Here is an 11,279-nt window from a genome sequence, read left to right on the forward strand (position 1 = left end):
AACATTTGCCTTGCCTGGGTGATAATGCAATCTCATGACGTAGTCCTTGATCAACTCTAGCCATCGCCTCTGTCTGAGGTTCAACTCCTTCTGCGTGAAGATATATTTCAGGCTCTTGTGATCAGTGTAAACATCACAACTATTTTCGATCAGGAAATGTCTCGAGGTCTTGAGAGCGTGCACTACGACTGCTAGTTCCAAGTCATGTGTGGCATAATTCAACTCATGAGGTCTGAGCTGTCTGGATGCATAGGATACAACTTTGCCTTCTTGCATGAGCACTCCTCCAAGTCCTTGACGAGAAGCGTCACAGTAAACCTGGAAATCCTTCCGAATGTTCGGCAATATCAGCACTGGGGCTGTCACAAGACGTTTCTTGAGCTCTTGAAAACTGGCTTCACATTCGTCAGTCCAAATATACTTGGATTCCTTCTTCAATAACTCTGTCATGGGCTTGGCAATCTTTGAGAAATTCTCAATGAACCTCCGGTAATATCCGGCAAGTCCGAGGAAACTGCGGATCTCCTTGACTGAAGTGGGTGCTACCCATTCGGTGACTGCTGCTACCTTGGCAGGGTCCACTGCTATTCCTTCTCCTGAGATGACGTGTCCGAGAAATCCGACTTCCTTCAACCAAAACTCGCATTTGCTGAACTTTGCATATAGCTTATGCTCTCGAAGCTTCTCCAGAACTAGACGCAGATGTTCCTTGTGTTCCTCTTCGTTCTTGGAGAATATCAGTATGTCATCGATGAACACCACGACAAACTTGTCCAAGTATTCCATAAATACCTTGTTCATCAGATTCATAAAATATGCCGGAGCATTAGTCAGTCCAAATGACATGACCGTGTACTCATACAAGCCGTACTGAGTGGTGAAGGCTGTCTTGGGTATATCTTGTTCACGAATCTTCAACTGATGATACCCGGATCGAAGATCGATCTTTGAGAATACGCGAGCTCCAACTAACTGATCAAACAGACCATTGATCATCGGCAAGGGGTACTTGTTCTTGATGGTCACATCGTTCAATGCACGATAATCGACAACCGTTCTCAGGGACTTGTCCTTCTTTTCAACCAAGAGCACTGGGCTCCCCAAGGTGAAGAACTTGGGCGGATATACCCTTTGTCCAATAACTCCTTAATTTGCTTCTTGATTTCTATCAAGTCATTTGCAGGCATCCGATAAGGTCTCTTGGATATCGGGGCTGTTCCGGGTAATAGCTCAATCAAGAACTCAATCTCTCTATCGGGTGGCATGCCCGGCAATTCCTCCGGAAATACATCTGGATACTCCTGTACAATCGGTACCTCCTCCTGGACTACTCACGTGAGAGAGTTTACTCGCTTACTCCGTGTCGGGCGCTGTGACACGTACTTAATCCGTTTCTGTTCGGGGGTGGTGAGCAAAATAGACTTAAGGGCACAGTCGATATTCCCTTCATACTTGCCAACCAATCCATGCCTAGGATTACATCCAATCCCTGGGACTCTAATACGATGAGGTCGGTGGGAAAATTATGGTTCCCGATGTTCAGACTCAAAGCATGGCATCCTATCCCGGCTGTCATCATGCCTCCTGGGGAACTGACCTTAATAGGTTGGCTGAGCGTTCTAGTTGGCAAACTATACTTTTCCACAACTACCCTTGATATGAATGAATGTGTTGCACCAGAATCAAAAAGTACCAATACTGGATGTGAATTTAGCAAGAACTTACCAACCACAATATCGGGGTGATCATAGACCTCTTCAACATCAATGTGGTTCACCTGAGCTCGAGGAAAAGGATTGGGCTTCTTTGCTGCAGAGTTGCCGTTGCCGTTGCCGTTGCCGTTTCCATTTCCCTGCTTGTTCTGGGGACAATCAGTGGCATAGTGTCCCTTCTTCTGACACTTGAAGCAAGTGAGGTGAGTCAGATCCTTCTGAGCTGGAGCTGCATTCTGCTGAGTGCCAGTACCGCCATTCTTGAAGTTGTTGTTGTTGCGGTGGTTCCCATTTCCTCCATGGTTGTGGCCTCCATGGTTGTGCACAGGGTGGTTATGCTGAACGTGTCCTCCCAACTTACCGGATCCAGTCCCGGCATTCCCTGAATAAGGGGTGTAGCGAGGCTTCTGCTGAGTGCCGGAGTTGAACTTTCCAACCCCATACTTTCGCTTGCGGTTCTCCATCTGCTGATGTTTCCCCTCCAAGATGAGGGCCTTATCAACCAGCTCCTGGTAGTTGTTGAAGGTGGCTACCGTCAACTGAATGCTCAGCTCATCATTCAGTCCCTCCAAGAATTTTTCCTGCTTGGCCGCATCATCGGCCACATCTCCAGGTGCATAACGGGCGAGCATGCTGAAATCATCAACGTACTGGGCCACAGTGCGACCCCCCTGGCGTAAGTTGCGAAACTCACGCTTCTTCAGACTCATTGCACCAGCTGAGACATGCGCGGTGCGGAAGGCTTGCTTGAATTTCTCCCAAGTGACTCCAGCAATGGGATAAGTGGTGGTGTACTTCTCCCACCAAGCAGCTGCAGGGCCTTCAAGTTGATGCGCGGCAAAACGCACCTTCTCAGCTTCAGAACAACCAGCGGTGATGAGTTCACGCTCCATCTTGCAAAGCCAATCATCCGCCACAATGGGCTCAATGCTGCTGGAGAAAGTTGGAGGGTTCAACCTCAGAAAACAGGTGAGATTGTCAGCCTGGGGTGGATGATGGTTGTTGTTATTGTTCTGGTTCTGGATGATCAGCTGCATCAGGGTGTTTTGTTGCTGGATCAACTGGGTGAGTTCCGGCGGAAAGTTGGAGGTAGGGGCGCGTCTCGGAGGCATCTGATGTTTGTAGAGGGGTGAGATTAGCATAGAACAATGGTCTAAGAGAAATTACACTACCCATATGAATGCAACACACAATTATCACACCACACATTTTATTCAATCATCACAAAGGTTCACACGGGGTTACAAAATCGATAATCCTAAACATCGGCCTAAAACGTAAAACGATAAAGTAAAATTGGTGGTCTAGTCTAAGTGTCCTCCTCAGAATAGCATGGTGTCGGGTCCTTCGGTGGAGCTTTCTTCATAGTCCTCGTCGTTGCTGATCACGGGGGCTACATCTCCTTCGGGATGAAGGTTCTCGCCCATGTCCAGTTCCTCCTCCAGGTATGCAACTCGAGTCTTCAGCTTCTCGATCCGCTCCAGAAAGTCCTTCACTTCCAACTCATGCTCATAGTGGGCTTCCCGGGCTGCATCTTCAAGTTCAAGCTCGCGGAGTGACAGTTGCTTGATCTTCCTGGCGTCCTTGATCGCGTGATAATCCGGAGTTCCGCTGTGCTTCTCCAAGGTCTGGGCATAAGACAAGAGAGCGTCATTGGTCTTGCTTGAGATGATGTCTCCGTCTTCATTTCTCCGGGATACAGCGAATAGGTCTGGAGAAATAGGGCAGCCTTTGTATTCATCCTTGATACGTCCGAGTGCACAATGGATCGCCATGTCCCTTCCGAGAATCCAGTTGGGTGCGATGAACTTGAAATCCATCGGCTCAGTGCGCGGCTGGAATATCCTTCCGGGAATATGCACCTCGATCCTGTAGCGTGAATCCTCCGAGTAAGACGAAGTTGGCTTCCCTGTGATAGTCGGCAGAGCAATCCTCAAGTCTTTGGTGATCTGCACCAGCTCTTTTCCGAACGGCATAGTGGTGTCAGGCTGGCAAAACTCCGTGAACTTAACAGGGATGAAGGTGGCCATCTAAACATTGGAAAATCGGAGAGAAGTCAGAAATGATCAGAAGGGGAAATAGAAGATATAAGAGAAAATAGTTTTCTTCCTAAGGCTTTTCCATTCCTAGAGGTTACGTCCTAAGGTCAGCGTGTGCTCTGATACCATTTCTGTAGCGACCGGACTCAATGAGTCAAGCCTCTGGTGTTTCCATACCATCCCAAGATCATGCTGGTACACACACAGTACATAATGTATATATTCAAGAGTGCAATCACATAGCTTTATTAATCGAAATCTCATAAAGAGTACTTTATTACAATAAAGGAGTACAATAAAGTGGCTGAAGGCCAACTCATGAGATTATCTAACGAAGACTAAGCGGAAGCATCAGGTAGACGAGTCCATCCGACTCCAAGGGCATGTCGCTCAGCGTAGAACCGTAGCCTCACTCCTGGTCGGAAAAGTACTCTGCAACATGATACGTTGCAGCCGTGTAGGTCAGCATATTGAATATGCCGGCAAATCATCAAAGAGAGGGGTAAAATAATAATCAACTATCTCTACATGCATATTTGGCCGGTGGAGCTAAGTTTTGCATAAAGCCAGTTTTATCCTACAACAAGAGGGGTTGAAAGCAAAATATTACTACAATGTTTGTTGTTAACGAGATGGTTCCGCCAACCAGTTCTCGTACCCGAATAGTTGTTAACACCCACATCATTATTAAGTTGTGTCGAGAGTTCAGGGGAAATTCAATGTCTTCGGCTCAAGTTGTCCATGACCGTGGACACGGCTAATCGATTAGGTTGAGTACTCTGCAGAGTTTTGCACACGTTCCCCACAAGATTTGATCACCTCCGGGTTTGTCCTCGCACTTCAGGGTGTTTGAAGACCGGATGATCAAAACATGGTCTTTCAACGGGTCCCTCTGAATCCCTGTCGGTGCCCATCCATTCCTACCGTTCGTCTACATCTGCTAGCACCGCCTGTCCAGAGTCGCCGCGTTGTCTAACCAAGCCAGAGCCCATAATGACTTGTGGCTGTGCAGGTAAGCCTTGAGTCTTGAAGTCTCCGTCCGTCCCTTTGAGCCTGGGTGAAGCTTTCCGCAGGATGACATGGCCTCTCCAGCATCCCGGGCATCCACTGGGTTTTCCGGGGAGCCGATCAACCGTCCTCCACCCAGTGTTGCATTGCGTTCGAGTTCTTGAAAATCTTATCTTAGTCCGGTCTTGATTATTATATCAACCTCGCATCACTCGTGATATACTCTCAACCGATAACCCGTCTACTCAAGCATAGCAAATATAACATTGTCGTCCCGGGGCCAAGTGTCGGCGTTGTTGTGTTCCTACCACATGATACTACTCTTACACTAAAGTTTCCAAGTACCTAGGCAGCATGCAAATTGGGCAAAGAAGGTGATCTACCATGCATCGAAAACATAGGTAAAAATAACATGATGAAAGATAACTTGCCTTGATGATAGTTGTCCTGCTCGAGCGTCTCTAAGTAACACGCGTCGCACTCCGGATGATCTACCGATACAAACACAAAGCACACCATAAGCAATTCAATCATGCCACAAGTAAAAATAACATCACATGCAATGATTTGCAAAAGACTACGCAAAAGAATTTATCGCGCGCCGGTAAGGCAGGAACTTGTTTCTGTTGAAAACACCAGTAAACATACTTTAAAAATTCTGAAAATTCTACCACAGTAATATTTTATAACTAAAAAACAGTAGAAAAACGAATCAACTCAAAATCATTTATCAAACTCCTGGAATAGGCAAAACAGTGTTTAAACTAAATCTGCTCTAACTTATATTTAAAAATTCCAAACCTAGACAAATTATATGTTTTTAAAAACTACAGGAAATTTGTGAGCTACAGGAAAACGAATCAATGTCATTGGACGTAGGGATAAAAGGTTGTGGCCAAAACAAAATTGAAAGTTTCTGTTTTTGAAATTTGGACAGAAAGTTACAAAACTGCTAGTGCTAATGAGAGGCACACGTGGCAAGTTTCTACTGGCTGTACTGGCTGTTTGTTTCGTGACTTCGGGCAAACGGCCTAAGGCTAGCAAAGTCGCCGGTTAATTCATAAGTGACTAAAAGAACCTACTGGTTTTCTGGAATAAACCGAAGGGGTACTGGGGATCTGATCTTGGCTGTTGCATGGAGATCTAAAGGCTAGAATCTAATGCATGCAAATAGAGAGAGAGCAGGGAGGCTAGCTACCTGCTGCTGGAGGTGTTGCACCGGCGAGAGGAGAGTTGGCCGGCGGGGAAGGAGGGAGTAGCTCCGGCGGTGGAGACGTCGGGCGGCGGGGGAGTGGTTCCTCCTCCGCGGGGGAGAGGCGGCGGTGGAGAGAGAGCTCGGGGAGGGCTCCTCCTCCTGGTGAGGCCGAAGTGCAGCAGCTTTCGGGCTGCTGCTGCTGCTCGCGGCGGCGGCTAGGACGGCGGCGGGGTGAGGTGGCGGTGGTGGCTAGGGTTGGGGAGGGGTGGCGGTGGAAAAGGGGGGTTTATATAGCCCTTGGGGAGGGGTGGCTATGGAAGGGGAGGGAGCTCGCGGGAAGGGAATCGCGAGGGAGAGAGGAGAGCTCGGTTCCTGGGCAGAGAAAGGAAAGAAAGAACCGCTGAAGAGAAGAGAGGGAGGAGAGGCTCGGGTGGGAGAAGGAAGGAGGAGGGAGAAGAAAGAAGGAAGGAGGAGAGGGAACCGAGAAAGAAATCATGGGAGAAGGAGAGCTAAGGGAGGAGAGAGAGAGTACTGGGAGAAAGGAGAGGGACTCGGTTCGGTGCCTGGGAAAAGGAAAGAGAGCGAGAGGAGATCGCGTGGGGAGAGAGAGGAGAGAATAAGGGATGTGGGGGAGAGGGCTTGGTGGGGCTGGATGCAAGCAGGCTTGCATGCCTCGGGTACGTGGCAAGGGGGCTCGAGGGGGCGGCTGGGCTGAGCCCCTTTGGCTCGGCCTGGCAGGCTAATTCCTTTTTTTTGAAAACAAAGAACAAACAGCAGCAAAAAGAAAAGAAAAACAATAAAAAAATATTTCCTAGCTAACAAATACTAGAAAAAAAAGTATGTACTAATATATATATATATATACACTAGAATACCTAGGAGAAAAACAAAACAGAAATATACATACAACTATTATATATATATTATATATATATATATACCAATACATATAATATATCTATGGAAACCCTAGTTCCAGCTAATGCAACTTTGAAAAAAAATAGTTTTATGCAATATGTCACACAACGAGATTGAAAAACTCAACTAAGAATTATTCGGAGTTTAGAAAATTTGCAAAACCAAATTGGTGACTTTAACTCACAGGGGAGAAGTCATATTATCTCCACTCCAATAAATCGCCCGCAGTCACGAATAGAATTTTCAGAAGAACACAAATATGCATAAAATATGAGATGCATATGAATGATCTATTAACATCCGAATTTAAGAAAATTGGGATGTTACAGATATTCGCACAAGATGCTATTATACGGGTCGTCAATGCAGGGACTGGTCGGGCGCAACCGCGTCGAACCGCAAACTGACTACCCCATAAATAAGAATTACTCATCATGTGCAATATAAGTAAAATGTCAATATTACAAATACAGTAATGGTCCAAAGTATAATAATTATTCAAATCATCATAGCAAACTAAATGAATGTCACACATGAATACAAAACTTGCCCTGTATACAAATCACACATGAAATGAAATGGAAATGAATGGAAAAATGGAATGTGTTACTGCCCAGCCCTTTGCCAATGGTGCTCAATGAGATCCGTCTGAAGTTGACAGTGGGTGTTTACATTTTCAATCTCCTTGTAGGTCCTCAGAAAAGCTCTAACCCGGTTAGGGTCTCTAGCTGTTGGAATTATTCCCTAGAGGCAATAATAAATTAGTTATTATTATATTTCCTTGTTCATAATAATCGTTTATTATCCATGCTAGAATTGTATTGATTGGAAACTCAAATACATGTGTGGATACATAGACAACACACTGTCCCTAGTGAGCCTCTAGTTCACTAGTTCGTTGATCAAAGATGATCAAGGTTTCCTAGCCATAGGCAAGTGTTGTCACTTGATAACGGGATCACATCATTAGGAGAATCATGTGATGGACAAAGACCCAAATTATATACGTAGCGTATTGATCGTGTCATTTTATTGCTATTGTTTTCTGCGTGTCAAGTATTTATTCCTATGACCATGAGATCATATAACTCATTGGCACCGGAGGAATACCTTGTGTGTATCAAACGTCACAACGTAACTAGGTGACTATAAAGGTATTCCACAGGTATCTCCGAAGGTGTCCGTTGAGTTAGTATGGATCAAGACTGGGATATGTCACTCCTTGTGACGGAGAGGTATCTCGGGGCCCACTCGGTAATACAACATCGCACACAAGTCTTGCAAGCAATGTGACTAAGTGTAAGTCACGGGATCTTGTATTGCAGAATGAGTAAAGAGACTTGCCGGTAACGAGATTGAAATAGGTATGCGGATACCGATGATCAAATCTCGGGCAAGTAACATACCGAAGGACAAAGGGAATGATATACGTGATTACATGAATCCTTGACACTAAGGTTCAACCGATAAGATCTTTGGAGAATATGTAGGATCCAATATGGGCATCCAGGTCCCGCTATTGGATATTGACTGAGGAGTGCCTCAGGGCATGTCTACATAGTTCTCGAATCCGCAGGGTCTGCACACTTAAGGTTCGACGATGTTTTAGTATAGTTGAGTTATATGTGTGGTTACGAATGTTTTTCGGAGTCCCGGATGAGATCACGGACGTCATGAGGGTTTACGGAATGGTCCGGAAATGGAGGTTGATATATAGGATGGTTTCATTTGGTCACCGGAAAGTTTCGGGCAATTCCGGCAGTGTACCGGGAGTGACGAATGGGTTCCGGGAGTTCACCGGGAGGGGCCCACCCACCTGGGAGTGAGCCCAAGGCCATAGGGTGGCGCCACAAGTCCCTAGTGGGCTGGTAGAGTTTAACCCAAGCGGCCCATGGTGCCACATAAAGAAATACCAAAAGAAAAAAAAAAGGAAAAATGGGAGGTGGGAAGGAAGGAGCGGACTCCTTCCCCCAAACCGAATTGGGGTGGGAGTCCACCTCCTCCATGGCCGGCGCACCCCTTGAGGGCTTTGCACTCAAGGCAAGCCTCCTCCCCCTACCTCCTATATATAGTGGTGTTTTAGGGTTGATTTGAGACAACTTTTGCCACGTGCATCTCAACCCTAGACCACATAGTTCTACCTCTAGATCGGATTTCTGCGGAGCTCGGGCGGAGCCCTGCAGGAGTAGATCATCACCACCACCGGAGCGCCGTCACGCTACCGGAGAACTCATCTACTTCTCTGTCTCTCTTGCTGGATCAAGAAGGCCGAGATCATCGTCAAGCTGTAGGTGTGTTGAACGCGAAGTTGCCGTCCGTTCGGTACTAGATCGGAACGAATCATGGGACGGTTCGAGGGACGTGAAGACGTTCCACTACATCAACCGCGTTTCTTAACGCTTCCTTGTGCGTGATCTACAAGGGTACGTAGATCCAAATCTTCTCTCATAGATGGACGTCACCATGATAGGTCTTCGTGTGCGTAGGAAAATTTTGTTTCCCATGCAACGTTCCCCAACAGTGGCATCATGAGCTAGGTTCATGCGTAGATGTTATCTCGAGTGGAACACAAAAGGTTTTGCAGACGGTGAAGTTCGATTTGTTTCCCTCCTTAGTCTTTTCTCATTCGGCGGTATTGTTGGATTGAAGCGGCCCGGACCGACATAACTCGTACGCTTACGAGAGACTGGTTTCATCGATTGACATGCAACCTAGTTGCATAAAGATGACTGGCGGGTGTCGGTTTCTTCAACTTTAGTTGAATTGGTTTTGACCGAGGCGGTCCTTGGAAAGGTTAAATAGCAATTTGCACATCTCCGTTGTGGTTTTTGTGTAAGTAAGATGCGATCATACTAGATACCCATAGCAGCCATGTAAAACATGCAACAACAAATTAGAGGACGTCTAACTTGTTTTTGCAGGGTATGCTTGTGATATGATATGGCCAATGACGTGATGTGAAATATTGGATGTATGAGATGATCATGTTGTAATAGTTAATATCGACTTGCACGTCGATGCTACGGCAACCGACAGGAGCCATAGGGTTGTCTTTAACTAATGTTTGTGTTTGCAGATGCATCTATTATATTGCTAGGACGTAGCTTTAGTAGTAATAGCATAAGTAGCACGACAACCTCGATGGCGACACGTTGATGGAGATCATGATGATGGAGATCAAGAAGCACAAGATGATGGACATATCATGTCACTTATGAATTACATGTGATGTTAATACTTTTATGCACCTTAATTTTCTTAGAACGACAGTAGCATTATGAGGTAATCTCTCACTAAAATTTCAAGACGAAATTGTGTTCTCCCCGACTATGCACCGTTGCTACAGTTCGTTGTTTCAAGACACCACGTGATGATCGGGTGTGATAGACTCAACGTTCACATACAACGGGTGCAAAACTGTTGCACGCACGGAACACTCGGGTTAAGCTTGACGAGCCTAGCATGTGCAGACATGTCCTCGGAACAAACGAGACCGAAAGTTCGAGCATGAATCGTATAGTTGATATGATTAGCATAGAGATGCTTACCACTGAAACTATTCTCCACTCACGTGATGATCGTACTTGAGTTAGTGAATTTGGATCATGTACCAGTCAAATGACTAGACAGATGTACTTTTTGAGTGTGAGTTTAGCAAGTAATTTGATTAGTTAAACTCCAATTATCATGAACATAGTCAAAAGGTCTTTGTGAATTATGATGTAGCTTGCGCTATAGCTCTACTGTTTTTATATGTTCCTAAAGAAAATTTAGTCTAAAGATGATAGTAGGAACTTTGCGAACTGAGTCCGTAAAACTGAGGATTGTACTCATTGCTGCGCAGAAGGCTTATGTCCTTAATGCACCACTCAGTGTGCTGCACCTCAAGCGTCGTCTGTGGATGTTGCGAACATCGGACATACACGTTTTTGATGACTACGTGATAGTTTAGTGCGTAATACTTAATGGCTTAGAAGCAAGGCGCCGAAGACATTTTGAAACATCATGGAACATTAGAGATGTTCTAAGAGTTGAAATTGAGATTTCATGCTCGTGCCCTTGTTGAGAGGTATAAGACCTCCGACAAGATTCTTTGTCTACAAAGTGAAGGAGAAAAGCTCAATCGTTGAGCTTGTTCTCAGATTGTCTGAGTACAACAATCGCTTGAATCAAGTGGGAGTTAGTCTTCCAGATAAGAGAGTGATGGTTCTCCAAAGTCACTGCCGCTAAGCTTCTAGAGCTTTGTAATGAAATATAACATATCAAGGATAGATATGATGATCCTTGAGCAATTCCCAATGTTTGACACTACGAAAGTAGAAATCAAGATGGAGCATCAATTGTTGATGGTTAGTAAAAACACTAGTTTCAAGAAGGGCAATGGATAGAAGGGATACTTCATGAAAT

This window comes from Hordeum vulgare, chromosome 7H (assembly GCF_904849725.1).
Source record: "Hordeum vulgare subsp. vulgare chromosome 7H, MorexV3_pseudomolecules_assembly, whole genome shotgun sequence".
In the NCBI taxonomy this organism is placed as follows: domain Eukaryota; kingdom Viridiplantae; phylum Streptophyta; class Magnoliopsida; order Poales; family Poaceae; genus Hordeum; species Hordeum vulgare.